This window comes from Saccopteryx leptura, chromosome 2 (genome assembly GCF_036850995.1).
Source record: "Saccopteryx leptura isolate mSacLep1 chromosome 2, mSacLep1_pri_phased_curated, whole genome shotgun sequence".
Lineage (NCBI taxonomy): Eukaryota > Metazoa > Chordata > Mammalia > Chiroptera > Emballonuridae > Saccopteryx > Saccopteryx leptura.
This window is the reverse complement of record NC_089504.1, coordinates 291,399,709-291,416,367: the sequence shown is the minus strand read 5'-3', so window position 1 is coordinate 291,416,367 and position 16,659 is coordinate 291,399,709.

Sequence of the window (16,659 nt, the reverse complement as noted above, 5' to 3'; positions counted from 1 at the left end):
GGAATGGTGTTGTTGCCAACTTGGACTTGGTGAACATGTTAAGGACACTACTCTTTTATGGCTTCTTGCTGTATTGGCCAAGAGTTTGTTTAAAGGCTTTAATCACTGTAAAAAAAAAAAGTAAAAATAAATAAATAAATAGAAGACTAGATAAAGAAGATGTGGCACATCTACACTATGGTATACTAAGAAATGATGACATCGGATCATTTACAACAAAATGGTGGGATCTTAATAACATTATATGGAGTGAAATAAGTAAATCATAAAAAAACAAGAACTGCATGATTCCATACATTGGAGGGACATAAAAACGAGACTAAGAGACATGGCCAAGAGTGTGGTGGTTACGGGGGGAGGGGGGGGAGGAAGAGGGGGAGGGACACAAAGAAAACTAGATAGAGGTGACGGAGGACAATCTGACTTTGGTTGATGGGTATGCCACATAATTGAAAGACAAGATAACCTGGACATGTTTTCTTTGAATATATGTACTCTGATTTATTGATGTCACCCCATTAAAATTAATAAAAATTTATTTATAAAAAAAAACATAAGCAAGCCAACTAAAAATACAGATAAAAGGAAGCATCAGAAACTCTATAAAAGCATGGAAATTAGTGTGCCAAGAATCTGGGCTAAGAAGATTACTGTATGTTTGAGTATTAAATTTTAACTATGAGCTTCCCGGCAATCAAGGTAAAAAGGTAAACATGGTGGGTTACATTTCTTACTTGTTCGATTAAAAGGCTCTAAAAGACAGAGAATCTTTTTTTTTTTTTCCGCAGGAGATTCAGAAATGTTCTTCGTGTGATTGTTTCTCATGTGTTGGTATCCACATTAATAAAATAAAAGAACAATTAATTTTTCTCGTAAGAGGAAGGGAGGCAGAGAGACAGACTCCCGCATACACCCCTGGCCGGGATCCACTCAGCAAGCCCACCAGAGGACGATGCTCTGCCCATCTGGAGCAGTTGCTCCGTTGCTTAGCTACCAAGCCATTTTTGTAGTGCCTGAGACAGAGGCCAGGGAGCCATCCTCAGCACCAGAGGTGAACTCGTTCAAATCAACCAAGTCATGGCTGCAAGAATGAAAGAGAGAGGGGAGAAGGGGAGGAGTGATGAAGCAGATGGTCACCTCTCCTGTGTGCCCTGACCAGGAATTGAACCCAGGACATCCACACTCCGGGCCAACACTCTACCACACAGCCGAAGGCCAGGACCAGAAATTAGTTTTTTAATGTTGGCTTTTATTATTCAATTAATAACCATTTTAGAAAATTAAAAATTATAAAGAAACATGAAGAGAAATAGTAACTTTCTACCTTCACCCATATAAAGATAATTACATCTAATAATTAGCATCATTCCCTTTCAGTTGCCAGTGTTTACTATGTTATGTACTTGACATCTAACTATATATTTTGTTTTATTTAGTTAACATACCATGAGTATTTGTTCATGTCCTCAAATCCACTTTGCAAAGATGATTTTAGTGCTTGTGTACTAATCTGTCCTGTAGGTGCAAAGTATTGAGTTGATCCTCTCTTGTTGTATTTATATTTTCCTAAGTTTATTACAGAATGATTTCCTATTTGAAATCATTCTGTAATAAACTTAGGAAAAGTTGAGGATCCAAAGAAGCACATTACAGGTGTGCACCTCTCAGGGAGTCTACCCAGATGTTGAGATCCAGCTTAGGAAACCCATAGACAACCTAGTAAGTGGTGAGCACATCCTCTCCTTGAGTGGCTTTGCTAAACATCTGTTCTCATTCTGTGTGCTGCAGAAAGGACCCAAACAACTGGATGGAGGCTGAGCTTTGCAAGGAGGTCTGAACACACTTAGCAGGCACTCACTGAGTACCTACTATAGTTGCTGGTACTGCAGAAAGGAGTATAACCCAGCCCTGGGCTCAAGAGAGGAGCTGGTGTGTAGGGGAGAACAGAGCAAGCACATACTTGTCATTTTCAGTGCAAGATAGAAAGTGATCATGAGGATGGTTGTCCAATTCTGTGACTATACCAAAAACCATAGAATCATCTCCTTGAAAAGGATGAATGTTATGGTATATAAACTATAGTTCAATACAGCTATTCTTAGAAATGAAAAATGGACAGTAACCTCTTTTAGGATCACACCTTATAATCCTACTGCCCATCATGGTATCTGGTCCTTGGTAGGTGTATTGCTTAGTGCTCTTGTCACAAGTGGCAGAAACCCAACTTTAACTGGTTCAGATGACAGAAAAACCCTGGAGTGGGTTGTGTCAGGCATGACTGACTGAATCCAGGGACACAAACGATATCTTAAAAAATCTCTCTCTGTCTCTCAGCTCTTTTTCTGTGCTTGGTTTCCCTGTAGGACAGGCTCTGCCCATGTAATGGCACAGATGGCCCCTGGCAACTGCCAGTTTACACGTTCCCAATTTAGAAACACCAGTAAAAAGAGCAGTTCTCTCCCAACTGTTTCAGCAAAAATCCCAAGATCAGCTCTCATTGGCTTGAATTGGTTCATATGTTAATCCCTGAACCAATCACAAAACACTGATGGGCCCGGAACATCCACCAGCCTTCCACGGAAGTGAAACCGGCAGTTAACAGTAAACACACTTAGGTATTAGATCGTACATACAGTCTAGAGATATAGGCATAAGCTTTAACTAAATGTTTCTATTGCTTTAGCTGTCATGTAGCTAATAGTCAAAGGTTAAGAAAATATGTTAGTCACTTATAGCACAGACATACTTGTCTCTTTCTCCTCACTGGACTGTAGCTCCGTGAGGGCAAGGCCAGTTTGATTTCCCAGTGTCTTGCATGAGTAGGCATCAATGAGTGTTTGCCAAACTGAACTGTAAGTGAGTAACTTAATACTGTAATCTGCTTTCTGAATTTGCATCCCATAAAGTGAATGGCTTTCTCAGATCTCATCTCCAGGGTCTTCAAATTCCCCACCCCTATCATGACAGGACTTAGATGATATTACATATCAGGATTCACTTAACTGCCAAGCTGTAGCTGCCTCTGCATACTCCCACCAGCACTAACCCCTGAGCTTCCTGAGTATGAGGGCAATGCCCTTGGCTCTGCTGGGCCTCAATCAGCTGCTCACGCCTTCCAGGTACCCGTGGTGATGGTGTGTAGAATGAATCCACTGGGACTTGTTTCACAGTTGGCATTGAGCTAAGAATTCTGGCTCGCTAACTTTATCTTTAAAGAGGTCTTCATGTATTTTACCCACCCTCTTGTGGACACATAGTAACATCAGCTTATTTACACAGAGATCTGAGATCTTAGCAGGGAAATGAGCTAGCTGGAAGTGTATGATAGCTCAGTGTAAACAGAGGTGCTGAACAAATCATCTATGGGTGTCTCTTGTGAGTGATGGGGGACGAGGCTATGCTGCACTGACAAACAAATCCTGAATCTCTGTTGCGTAACACAGTAAAATCTCTACCTTGCTCTCCAAAGTCGGTGCGTGTCAGAGGTCCTCCTGGGTGACTCTCCTCCAAGTAGGAATGCTAGGATCCAGGCTGCTTTTGTGCTGTGACTCTCTTGTCCTGTGGTTTCAGGAAGATGAGGGTATGCAGAAATCTGTGGAGAAGGCACACAGAATTCTTAACTGTCCTTTCTTGGCAGTGACGCATGCTATTTTTACACATATTTAATTTACCAGAAATAACTTCAAAGGAGGCTAGGATATGTAGAAGAGCATGTGGATGCCACGGACACTCGTCACTCTGAGTCTTTGAAAAAGTAAATGCCAAGACGGATTTAGAAGTTTAGGAGTTCTTGGGCGGAGGGGAATTTCCTGTGAAAAAATAAAGAGGAGGTAGGGAGACCCTCATTCCAGATGCTGTGAAAGGAGAGAGGAAGGAAGGAGAATTGGACAAGAAGATTCTCAGATTGGTGTACAGCTTGTAGAAAGTCGTGGCCAGCACAGTGGGGTGCTCTGGAGAAAGATTATCCATTAGAGGGCTTCCATATTGTACCAGAAGAACCAGGCTCTAGAATCCCTGCCCAATTCCATCATTGGCTGTGGGCTGCTTGGAGAAAAAAAAAGTTTTTTTAACTTAATTAAATGTGACAGATCTTGAAGTTACATCTGAAGGCTGTTAGCTGACTATACTCTTCCTGTAGGTTCTCTGTTCAAAGAAGATCCAAGTTTTCCAACTAGATGGCCGTCGTGTATGCCACCTGTTTCTGCTCCAACAGCCTAATCCCTCATGCTCTGATTAAAAGAACTGCCAGGCCATGTTCTAGGTTCGGAGATACAGAGAAGGATGTCATGCAGACCTTGCCCTTGACGAGCTCACTCTCCAAACAGGTGGCCAAGACAGAAACCATTATACTCAGTGTGACCCAGCCAAGGAAAGGGGAGCAGAGGATGCTGGGAAGGCATTGCTCTTCTGGAGGTAACTGCATGGTCATTCTCCATGTTGTTTGTGAATGAAATGAATGTCACTTCTTATCACTTACCTTGCAGGTTATTTATTTTGATTCTGGGAAGGTGAGAAAATTATTTTAGATTATTATTATTATAGATTGCCCAGTGAGCATCTGCAGCCATCTGTTCCTTTATTTTATTCTTATTGTTTCTGCTGAAGTAACAATGAGCAGTGAGGCTGCTGAGATGCCTTCCTCCACATACCTTTCCTAGGAGCGAGCAAGTGCGGTAGGCTGAAACCATGAGGCTGTGAGCCCCACGTGGGGTCGGCAGTCTGGGTTCTGGTGCTGGGTTAGTTGTGGCAACCACAGGGAATTCTTGGCTTCTCTCTGTGAATTGCAGCAGGGATTGAGGATCCATGCTCTGCTGTAAGCACCAAGAGGGAAGGAGGCGCTGTGTTATCTGACTCCCTTGTGGTCCCCCAGGCACTATTTCAAGGCCAAGCACAGAGCAGGAGCTTACTAAATATTCCTGGATAAAAAAACATCTAAAAACCTGGAACCCAGCTCTTCAGTTCTAAGAGGGTTAATGGACATAGTTTTAACGAATTGAGCAACTGTTTTGAATCAACAGCCAGGGGGTTGAGCGTCCTGCTTGCTCTTTATTTGTTCTTTGGGGCTGTGGGCGGCCCAGTCGTTGTGCAGTGCAATGGGGGAAGGGTGCATAGTCTGTTAGAAGATCATGGAGCCTGACCAGGCGGTGGTGCAATGGATGGAGCGTTGGACTGGGATGCGGAGGATCCAGGTTCAAGACCCCGAGGTTGCCAGTTTGAGCGCGGGCTCATCTGGTTTGAGCAAAGCTCGCCAGCTTGGACCCAAGGTCGCTGGCTCGAGCAAGGGGTTCCTCGGTCTGCTGAAGGTCCGTGGTCAAGGTATATATGAGAAAGCAGTCAATGAACAACTAAGGTGTCGCAACAAAAAACTGATGATTGATGCTTCTCATTTCTCTCCGTTCCTGTCTGTCTGTCCCTATCCATCTCTCTGACTCTCTCTCTGTCTCTGTAAAAAAAAAAAAAAAAAAAAAAAAAAAAAGAAGATCATGTGTAAAGCTGATGTGAGTCACCCCTCCCCTGAGAAAACCTAAGAGAGAAATACATTTTAGCATCTGAGAACTATTTAGGAGATGGGTTTATTAGGAAATACTCTGACCAGCAATTGGCGGACATAGGACATAGGAATCAGATTCAGTTATCCCATTTCCCTCTCCAGGGAGCATGAGAGCCAGCTGAGGCTGGTCTGGCTCTGGTCCTAGTAGAAATGATAAGAATAAATCCAAGTCACCAGCCTTGGTGAGCCGGGCAATCTAGTGACAGGTCTGGGTGTAGGGAATAAAGAGGAGCCTGGGGGTCCCCTGAAGAGCAAGGTTGATCCCAAGAACCCTGCTCCTGGGCTGGGAGCTTCTGCTCTTTACCCTCCATGGTCAGGAATGAAATGGGAACTGGGGAAGCTCAGTCTGGAGGTGAACATCTTCCTGACCTGATTTTGGTTTATACCCCAAATCCAATAACCAAGTTTATTAGAATCTTGTACAGAGTAAGGATAAATTGGTTATGAACTGGAGTTTGAGAATCTGAAAATTCTTGCTTGAATAAAGGGTATAAATGTTGTGACTCCTTTTGCGGCTGATTGGGGCATTCTTTGACCACTTTTTTACTTTGCTAGTTTTTTGTTTTGTTTTTTAACTGTCTACATTGCTAGCAGGATAAAGTATCATTGTGACCTAGAAAATCACTGGTAGATTCAAAGTGCAGAGTAAGTGGATTTGTCTGTCTTCATCAGTGCCCACGTTCCACAGTTGCTGGCCAGAGCAGACCCCTCCTCCTGCCATGTGGCAGGGCCATCACCAGTCACCACTCTGATAAAACCAGGTAAACAAGGACTTTGTGGAGTGGTTACGTTATCACTGCTTTGATGGTGCAGGGTGAGGAGAGAGGAGAGGAAATGGTAGTTTCATACTTTGCTCACGATCCACTTGACTTTGAGAGGGAACTGTTTTGAAAGCAATAGTCATTCTTATACCACTCACATATTATCTAAATCGCTTTGTTTCTAGCACTACCCCTTTGCTGAAGCTTTTCTGAGAATGCAGAATTGTTTCAGGGATTCCGGCAGACATGGCTTGGAAGCGCACTCCAGGACACAGGATCAGAGCCACCTCATTCTCTCACAACTCGGTCTTGACTTTGATAGAAGGAGAATTGGCTTTCCCATCACTCCCCAGGGCATGCGCTGGGGCCCCGTTGAGCCTTTAGCGCTCCTTGCTGGACTCTGGGAGTTCTAGAAACATTGGGAAGCCCTCTGAGGACTTCTACGTCTGTTATAAACAAAGGAAGAAAGACAGAAGCCTAAGACAGAAACATTTAGTTTCACATGTGTAGGAGAAAGAAAACAATGTAACAACTATGGTTCACCTTTGTGATTTAGCTTCTGTCCTTCCTTGTGTCAAGTGCTTTGTATTATCACTCGTTTAATCCTCACAACAATCTGATGGGATAGGTACTAGAGTTGTCTGCATTTTACAAATTAGGATTAGTGACTTAATATCACAACCAACCACTTAGTGAGCTGGGGTTTCAAACTGGGTGGCCAGACTTGATCTCTGCAGCTCAAGCACAGTAAGTGAAAGAGCATCTTCATATAGTGTCTTCCTCCAGTGAAAGTGAGTGGCTAGTCTGTCAGTAGCTGATGCCTTTTTAAATTAATTTCACCCAACTGCTTGCCTCTCCCTCTAATTCAGCCCCACCTGCACCCATTTCCCTGTCCGCCCACTCACACACAGTCAGCGCTGTCCTCTCTACTCACTTTAAGCGTGTCTGTCTACACACCTGGCTCACACAGATCTGCTCTCCTCTCCCTTTGTACCTGCAGAACTTGTCACCTCCCACGGTGTTTTCTCAGGGTGTTATTGTCTGTGCCGGTGTGCGTCTCTCCTGGATCATCTGGAGGGCAGCAGCGGTGCTTCCTTTACACATGTCCTCACACTTGCTGATCCCTTACTGGGAGCCAGGCCTGGGGCTGGTTAGGGGGCACGTAGCGATGAGCCCGGAACAGCTGTGCTCGAAGGCACACGGGGAGGCCACCCACGATTCTCACCATGCAGCATGCGAAGTGTGATGTGCAGTCTGGGGCAGGTGCAGGGGCTGTCCACTGTGCAGAGGGCAGTTAGGGACACTGACCAAGTACCCTGGTTAGGTGGCGTCCCTGCCTGACACCATGCAGGGAATTACCCTTGTTCTGGGAATGGGAACAAAACTGCTCCCCGTGGCTTCAGAGGCCCTGCGGAGTCTGCCCTGCCCCCTCCCCAGCTTCCGTTCTCAGTACTCTCCCCTCCCGCGCTGGGGTCAGACACAGGGTGCTTTCAGTTTCTTGGGTGGGTGTGCTCCTTCTGCACAATGCCTTTCTGAGCTGTTCCTTCCACATGGAATGCTTTGCTACCTCTCTTCACCGTTAGGTACCAGCTCAAGTGTGCTTTCTCTAACCTCCCTGGTTAGGAAAAATCCCTGCAGGTTTTCTCTAAGAACCATGAGCCTTTCCTTCCTGGGCTTATCTCAGTGTTACACAGCTGGGTTGTTTGGTCAGGGTTGGTGTTCCTCTGTCCCAGAGAGACTGTGAACTCTGTCAGTGCAAGAACAGTCTGTCCTGGTTCTCCATAATGTCCAGCACACTTTCTAACACATGGTAGGTGCTCAATTAATATTTGTGAAGTGACTGAGTGAATGAATGCCGAGGGGTCTGTGAGGCTGATCTGGATGTTTATGATGGATGCTCTGTGTGTCCAATGCTGTGTGGGGCTGGAGACACAGCTGGGCACTGTGGGACAACCCTCACATTGGGAATCAGATGACTTGTGTGTGCTGGTGCTGTTCACCCACTGAGCCTCAGTGTCCTCATCTGTGAAATGGGAATGTTATTTTCTCAGGGTTACTCTGAAGCCTGGCCTAGAACATTCGTGTGCTTATTGAGCATAGGGAGCCACACTGAGCAAGCTCCCGCTAAACTTGGCTGTTATTTTATTATATTGTATATGGAAATGTAAAATGCTGTGTAGTCACATACAAACTGGATCTTATTCAAGAAGTGTGAAATCTGTGTCTGAGCTTGATTAAATGGGTTTCTAGGAGGTTCTAAGAGGTTGTTTCTAAGCCCCGTTCATTTCCAGAAGGAGCTGAGGTGCCCTGAGAGCTGTGCCTTTGGGCCTCTCCTCTCTCCTGGGCACGATGGCTGTGTGTATCAATGCAGATGGAAGGGGCTCAATGTCGAGGATTGTAATCCTCAGTTTCCATCTTTTTTTTTAATTTTTTTTTTTTTTTTACAGAGACAGAGAGAGAGTCAGAGAGAGGGATAGACAGGGACAGATAGATATGAACAGAGAGATATGAGAAGCATCAATTATTAGTTTTTCATTGCGACACCTTAGTTGTTCATTGATTGCTTTCTTATATGTGCCTTGACTGCAGGCCTTCAGCAGACCGAGTAACCCCTTGCTCGAGCCAGTGACCTTGGGTCCAAGCTGGTGAGCTTTGCTCAAACCAGATGAGCCCGTGCTCAAGCTGGCGACCTCGGGGTCTCGAACCTGGGTCCTCTGCATCCCAGTCCGATGCTCTATCCACTGTGCCACCGCCTGGTCAGGCCTCAGTTTCCAGCTTGGCTCCGGCACAACTGGCCACCTCGGTGGCCGCCAGGGCAGCCGGGCAGAACTGAAGGGAAAAGAGGCTGGCAGCAGGGCCTGGTCCAGGGTTTGGGCTCAGGGGCACCTCGGGGGTGCAGGTGAACAAGACTCACCAACCTGTCAGCCTAGACCACCTGAGGGTCCAGGGAGCCTGGGGCCAGGTGTGGCCGGGAGGTGCCTGAGCTGCCCTAGTCCTCTGGTCTTTGAACATTCAAAACAATGTGACCTTGTTGTACTTCAGTCTGGTAAAGTGTAAAAGGCAGTTAATTTCTCATTTAGGTCTGATTTTAACCTTATTTAATAGACTAGCCCAACAATTAGACAGGAATTACAAATTTTGTACAGTGCTGGCATTTACTATTTTCTCAAATGCATCATTCTGTAACAACCTGGTAAGAGAGAATTTCTTCCAGAAACTCCACTTATAAATGGGGAAACTAAGGCACATAGTGATAACCTTAGGGTGAGGCAGAAAGCAGAAATGAAGTCTAAGTCAGCAGACTCGAAGCCTACTGCCCTTTGCACGACTCACAGCGCCAGTTACTCTCCAGGCCAGCCAGATGGGGTCTGTGGTCCTGTGACTGGGGTCCCAGGGATCCAGCCACACGCTGGGACTCCTCCATCATGGCTGCTCCCAAAAGCCTCAGTAAGCCCCAGAATGGTTCTAGTTGGGGAGGTGTGTGTACAGAAGCCATCAGCTTCACAGATGACAAAGTCCTTCCTGGGTCATCCTCTTAAGTGCCTCAGGAAGGACTGTCAGAGGTAGCCATTTGCAGGAGGGAGGCAGGCCCTCAGAGAAGCTGGAAGTGTGGACCTGCATCCACACTGCAGGCTGGGCAGGGGAGGGCGACCTCGTCTGGGACATGGGTTCCATTCAGGAACAGTACGCCTCATGCTAGCTGTGGGTATCCAGACATGACTCGGACACGGCTGCTTCCCTCAGGGGGTGCACAGGGCAATGTTGGCAGTGCACACACAAGCAAATGCCCCTAGCGGAGTGCTTAAGAGACAGCACCGACTCTGGAGCAAGGCTGCCTGGCATCCACTTATCAGCCGTGTTAATTCAGCTGCCCCAGTGTTCCTGTCTGTACAATGTGGTGATACACAGTACCTACTTCATCGGATAGCTATAAGAATGAAATCAGTTAAAATTTGCTGAAGACTTCATCCACTGCCCAATTCACTGTAAGTGCCATGAAAGTGTCCAATAAAATAAGAAGAGCAGAGCATCGGCCCCAGATGGGGGTTGCCAGGTGGATCCTGGTCAGGGTGCATTCAAGATTCTATCTCTCTATCTCCCCTCTTCTCACTTGGAAAAAGAAGAGGGAAAAAGTAAAATAAATTGTACGAGACCAATCTAAATATACTCTTGGGGTGTCACAAGTAAGGGCTATGAGCATAAACGGGAGGCACTGACTTCTCACTGGGTGCAACCTGGGAGGGCTTCACAGAGTAGGTGACCTAGCCGGTTTGAAGGACAGAGGTGGAAGATGTGAGAGGACACTGTGAGAGGCAGGAACTGCACTACCAAAGGTTGGGAGGTAGGACTTTGAGGGGATAATGTTGAGCCATTCAGATTTTTAAGTCCTCCAGTGCTCACCGAGGGCCTCCTGCAAGGTCCTGGCTTCTAGGACTTGCTATCGGCAAAGAGGCTTCCTGTTGGCTAAAGCTGGAGGACACACCCCAATTCCCTTGGGAGCTGGACAAGGTCATCTCCAGGGACATCACAAAGACTAAGGCACAGGGAATACAGGGGATGAGGCAGATTTGGAGTTAACTCTTGGCATTGTCACTTCCTGGGGTGTGGCTTTGGACAAGCCCCTAACCCACAGGCCATTTCTCTATCTGCACAGTTGGGATGTAGGCATCTGCCTGGCAGCGTGGCCAGCAGGCAAGGGTGAGAGGACTTATCCCAAAAAGCCCAGCAGGAGCTGTGCGCACCACGGGTGCCCAAGAGCATTTACAAGAGTAAGGCCTATCCTTGAGTGACACCGCTTAGATCCGGGACCGAGTCTGCCTCGAGACCATTCCAATTTTAACAATCGAAAAATAACTCATGATCTGAAGAGGGCTCCACAGTGGTTTCAAAGCTCATTCTACATTGTTGGATGTGATCGATGCAGTCAGCTTCACATTTCCCTAATGGCATTCTTTTTCTTTTTTTTTTTTTTTTGTATTTTTTTTTTCTGAAGTTGGAAACAGGGAGGCAGTCAGACGGACTCCCGCATGCGCCCGACCGGAATCCACCCAGCACGCCCACCAGGGGGCGATGCTCTGCCCATCTGGGGTGTCACTCTGTTGCAACCAGAGCTATTCTAGCACCTGAGGCAGAGGCCATGGAGCCATCCTGAGTGCCCGGGCCAACTTTGCTCCAATGGAACCTTGGCTGTGGGAGGGGAAGAGAGAGACAGAGAGGAAGGAGAGGGGGAGGGGTGGAGAAGCAAATGGGCGCTTCTCCTGTGTGCCTGGGCCAGGAATCGAACCCAGGACTCCTGCACGCCAGGCCGATGCTCTACCACTGAGCCAACTGGCCAGGGCTCCTAATGGCATTCTTTCAAGAGTGGGGTTGTTAGGAAATAGGGTGAAACAAGCTAGCATGCACTAAGGGTTTGCAGACTGCATTCTAGAATGACTGCACCAAGCTGACTTACCATTAGCTTATTCATTACCAATGAATGTCCCATTTCTCACATCCTGGCCAGTGCCTGATAGTAAATTTTGGCTCTGTCACTTTTTTTTTTTTTTTTTTTTTTTCATTTTTCTGAAGCTGGAAACGGGGAGAGACAGTCAGACAGACTCCCGCATGCGCCCGACCGGGATCCACCCGGCACGCCCACCAGGGGCGATGCTCTGCCCACCAGGGGGCGATAATCTGCCCATCCTGGGCGTCGCCATGTTGCGACCAGAGCCACTCTAGCGCCTGAGGCAGAGGCCACAGAGCCATCCCCAGCGCCCGGGCCATCTTTGCTCCAATGGAGCCTTGGCTGCGGGAGGGGAAGAGAGAGACAGAGAGGAAAGCGCGGCGGAGGGGTGGAGAAGCAAATGGGCGCTTCTCCTGTGTGCCCTGGCCGGGAATCGAACCCGGGTCCTCCGCACGCTAGGCCGACGCTCTACCGCTGAGCCAACCGGCCAGGGTGCTCTGTCACTTTTTTTTGCTATGTAACCTTTGGTTAAGATACTTAGCATCTCTTTCCCACATTTTCCTCAACTGTAAACTGAAGAGATACGAATAACTTCTCCATAGGGTATTGTGAGGATTAAATGAGTTTTGCTCAAAACAGGACCTGGAATTTAGCAGTTGCTATCAGTATTATTTTTCTGTTTTTTATTTTCAAAAAGTTTAATAAACACATAATACCATTTTTTGGTTTGATTTGTGTTTTTTTATTATTAAGGAGGTAGGAACCATTAATGCTTCCCAGATAGAAAAAAAGCCCAAATACCGCAGCAAGCCATCTAGAAAGCACATCAGGAGTCCCCAGCATTTCTGGGAAGAGGATACACGAAAGGTTTGCATAGACTCAGGACATAGGCTATTTTGAGGGTGGCTTTTCTTATCAGGGAGATTTGTCCAGTGACTCAGGAAAGCAAACCCATGACTTCTTATGAAGCCCCACCTAAGGCCTTCGAGAATATTTCTCTCAATAATCTGTTATAACAACACATATATTTATGTCCCTGTGCTAGGATTGGACAGAGAATTGGGCATTTGCGAAGAGGGATCTGTGTAATGTAGCTGTGCTTTTATTAAAAGAAAACAAAACTAATCACGGGGTGACAGAAGAGTCAGTTAGTTGCCCCAGGTAATTCTGAGTAATTATTAATTCAATAGTGGCATCTGCCGACCTCAGATCCAGTCAAAAGTAGAGAGCGTGAAGGTAACTATAGCATCATTTGACAGTCATGAATTATCCTTTTTCGTAGTGTTTTCTGATTTTCCTGTGATATTTCTATTGTTCCATTCCTCATTAGCTTCACAAGAACAGCAACCCACAGTCGGTTGCTACCCCATTGAGTCACGGGGACTTTTGCACCCACTCGTTCTCGCCTGTGTGGTTCCCACAGTGAGATGCATGTCTGCTTTTCCCTGTTTGCCATTAGTATGTGGGCATGTATTTCATAGCTGGAAGTATAAGCAGACAAAACTATTTTAGATCATGCCACAATATTGGCAGAAATAAACCTTAATGGCATGATTTCAGAGACACTAGAGTGCCCCAGAAGCTCTACGCACTTGGCCTCTCCACGTAAAAGTCAATGCAGTTTAAATGAGAGGTTGAAAGCCAGCGTTATGTGACTCTGTGTGTTGTGAGTGATGGCTGCACTGTGCAGAGATAATTTAGTCTCTTTCCTCATCTGCTTACTTCTTTTTTTTTTCTTTTTTTAATTTTTATTTATTCATTGGGGAGGAGAGAGTGAGAGAGAAAGAAGGGGCAGAGCAGGAAGTGTCAACTCCCATATGTGCCTTGACCAGGTAAGCCAGGGTTTTGAACCAGCAACCTCAGTGTTTCCAGGTTGACGCTTTATCCAATGCACCACCACAGGTCAGGCTCATCTGCTTACTTCTTGGTCAGTGCACTGAGCACCTACTGTCCTTCTTTGTCCTTCCCCAGTGCCAAACACATCCTGTCTCCCACCCACAGCTGGAAAGGGTTTCTCCATCTCTCGTGGGTCAGGCTCTTTGCTGTTTTGACTACTGCCTTATGCCTTCCATTGGAATCACATTGGACATTATGGGTTCTGATCTTTTTTCAGTTAATCTTCAGTTCTTCCTACCCTGCCAGACTCAGCCGGAAGCTGGCACAGATGGCAGCAAATGACCTACTCTGGGACTCACTGGACAAAAACTATCTGACTTCTCCAGTTCTTCCAAACATGGGGGATTCCTACAGGCGTTATAGGAGTACTGCCATCTTCTCATTTGAGGAACTAGAAGTCTGTAGTTCTGTGGAGGCAGCCAGTGAGTACTGTATGGTCAGTGTGACCCAACTCCAGCTGTACTCCCACAAAGACCCCACATTCTTTGCTCGCCATACCTCTGTCTGTGCCGAGAAATGTCACTCCTGTATGGGCCCCGCGGAGACGTTGATTTGAATCAGGCTCTAGAGCAGGGGTCCCCAAACTTTTTACATAGGGGGCCAGTTCTCTGTCCCTCAGACCGTTGGAGGGCCGGAGTATAAAAAAAACTATGAACAAATCCCTATGCACACTGCACATATCTTATTTTTAAGTAAAAAAACAATACAAAAAAACGGGAACAAATACAATATTTAAAATAAAGAACAAGTAAATTTAAATCAACAAACTGACCAGTATTTCAATGGGAACTATGCTCCTCTCACTGACCACCAATGAAACAGGTGCCCCTTCCAGAAGTGCGGTGGGGGCTGGATAAATGGCCTCGGGGGGCCGCATGTGGCCCGCGGGCCATAGTTTGGGGACCCCTGCTCTAGAGTACAGAGGTAAGCAGAGACATATGGTGTTTGACACAGATATGCTCCCTTCTTACTATCAGGACATGTCCCAGTCGATAGTCCTGAGTTTCAGGTTACTGACCCCAGGGAGCCATGACAGCTCAGCTTGCCTGTGCAGCAGGAGCTTAGAGGTCACTTGTCAAAATCCCTGATGTAGATGATACATCACACCTCACTCTCAGTGCTCTAAGTTTTATGCCTGAATATAACCTAGATCTATGCCTGCTAAAGGCAATTGACATCCTTCTCTACATACATACATCTCCACTGAAATTTTAACCCAGCTTACACTATTCTTAGCCCATTCTCTTGTGGCCTTTAGTTTGGCTTGTCTTCCTAAGCAGTCTTCTGAATGCTGACCATAAACACCTTCACCATGTCCTTGCTTGTATGTTTCCATGAAGCAGAGCTGTGCCTTGTCATTCCCACACCCGGGAAGTGGCCAATGGTAGATATAGTACCAAGATTTATTTTCACTTGAGAATTTGGATCTGCATTCCGTTCTTCCAGTCTCAGTGTATAACTTCTCCTAGATTATCATAAACCAGGGCACCTGGATAACTGAAGTGTGAGCATTACAATGAGTTTTCAGAGTGCAAGTAGACTATTTCCCCAGAACCTGTAACAAAGTACATTCAGAGGATTTTCAGTCTAAAGACAGAGGATAATATGATGATGGTGTCCTAGATAAGGTATTTTTACCAAATGGCTGAGAAAAGGACACTGAGCAACTTATCACAGTCCAATACCTGAGGCTTCTTGAAATATTCCTCTCACTAAACTTTTCCTCATGTGGACGATATCTGTGTCCCTGTGCTACACGTGGAGACGGGATTGTTAATGTATGAAGGGGAGTGTGCTTAATATAATTGGTCCCGTCTGAATTTATTTGCATAAATTCAAACTAGAAAGCCTGGCGGTCTTACGAAATGACCACTGTTCTAGATATTATAAATTGTAACTAAAATGATTTGTGCAAAGGTGTCTGCTAATTCAAACTGAATTACCCAGGGCAGGCGGCGAGGATGCCCCTTTGCTTAGTGCCCCACGGGGTTTCCCCCTTCTACTTGCTTAATTGCTTAAAGTAGAGTGCAATGAAGGAAACCACTGGCGGTACATTTCTTAAGAGCCGCCGCTAGCTCAATAAATAAAGGTGATTTAAATAATAATGATGATTAGTCAATAATTTATTCAAGAGTGGTGGATAATTCTCAATTAGTGGAACTACAATATTTCCGTACTTGCAACATTGAGAAAATCCTTTCTTGCCACGGTCAAATCGATTAGTTTCTAACTTGAAGTATAAGGACTGACAGTGTTCACATTTAATATTCATGTCACCAGAGGACTGCTCAAAAATTAAAGTTTCTCCATTTGAAACTGTTTTAATCCTTTTTGCGTTTCGGTCAGCATTACTCTGTCGTTTTTTTTTTTTTTTTTGCATTTCTCTCCTGCCTTTGTTCAAGGGATTCATTTTGTCGAGACAGGCTTTTTTGTCTTGCATCTGAGACAAGCCTTGTTTCTCTATGCTCATCAGTCTCATTTTGCCGAGAAAGACTCATTTGCTCTGCGACTGAAGCAAGCCTTGTCTTTCTCTGCTCAGTGGTTTCTTTTTGTCGAGAAAGCCATTTTTGTGCAGCTTTAGCTCCTTTTCTCTCCTCTTCAGTGCTGTATTTTCTAGGAGGCATTCTTAAAAGAAATTACGTTAAGACATAGTTTTTATGTAAAACAGATGATTGCCAATGCAAACAAATGTTCACCTTCCCCCTGACCCGCTCAATTTGCGTTCAGCCGTGGCAACTTCACCCCATTGGCTAGTACAGTTACGCAAGCAACCAATAAGCTATCAGCGACAAACAGACACTTTAGCCGCATATAATAAAGATAAATGACAAGGAGGTAGAAGACCGAGAATGGAGATGTCCTAGGTAACTCTCAAACTCTTGGGTTGTTATTTTATGGGTGACATGTGGGAACTTCATTTCAAAGGAAAAATAGAAACTGCTGACTATACTTTTTTATGTCCACTCTGAAATGATGAAGAATCCAGTTAGACAATATTGTCTGTCTTC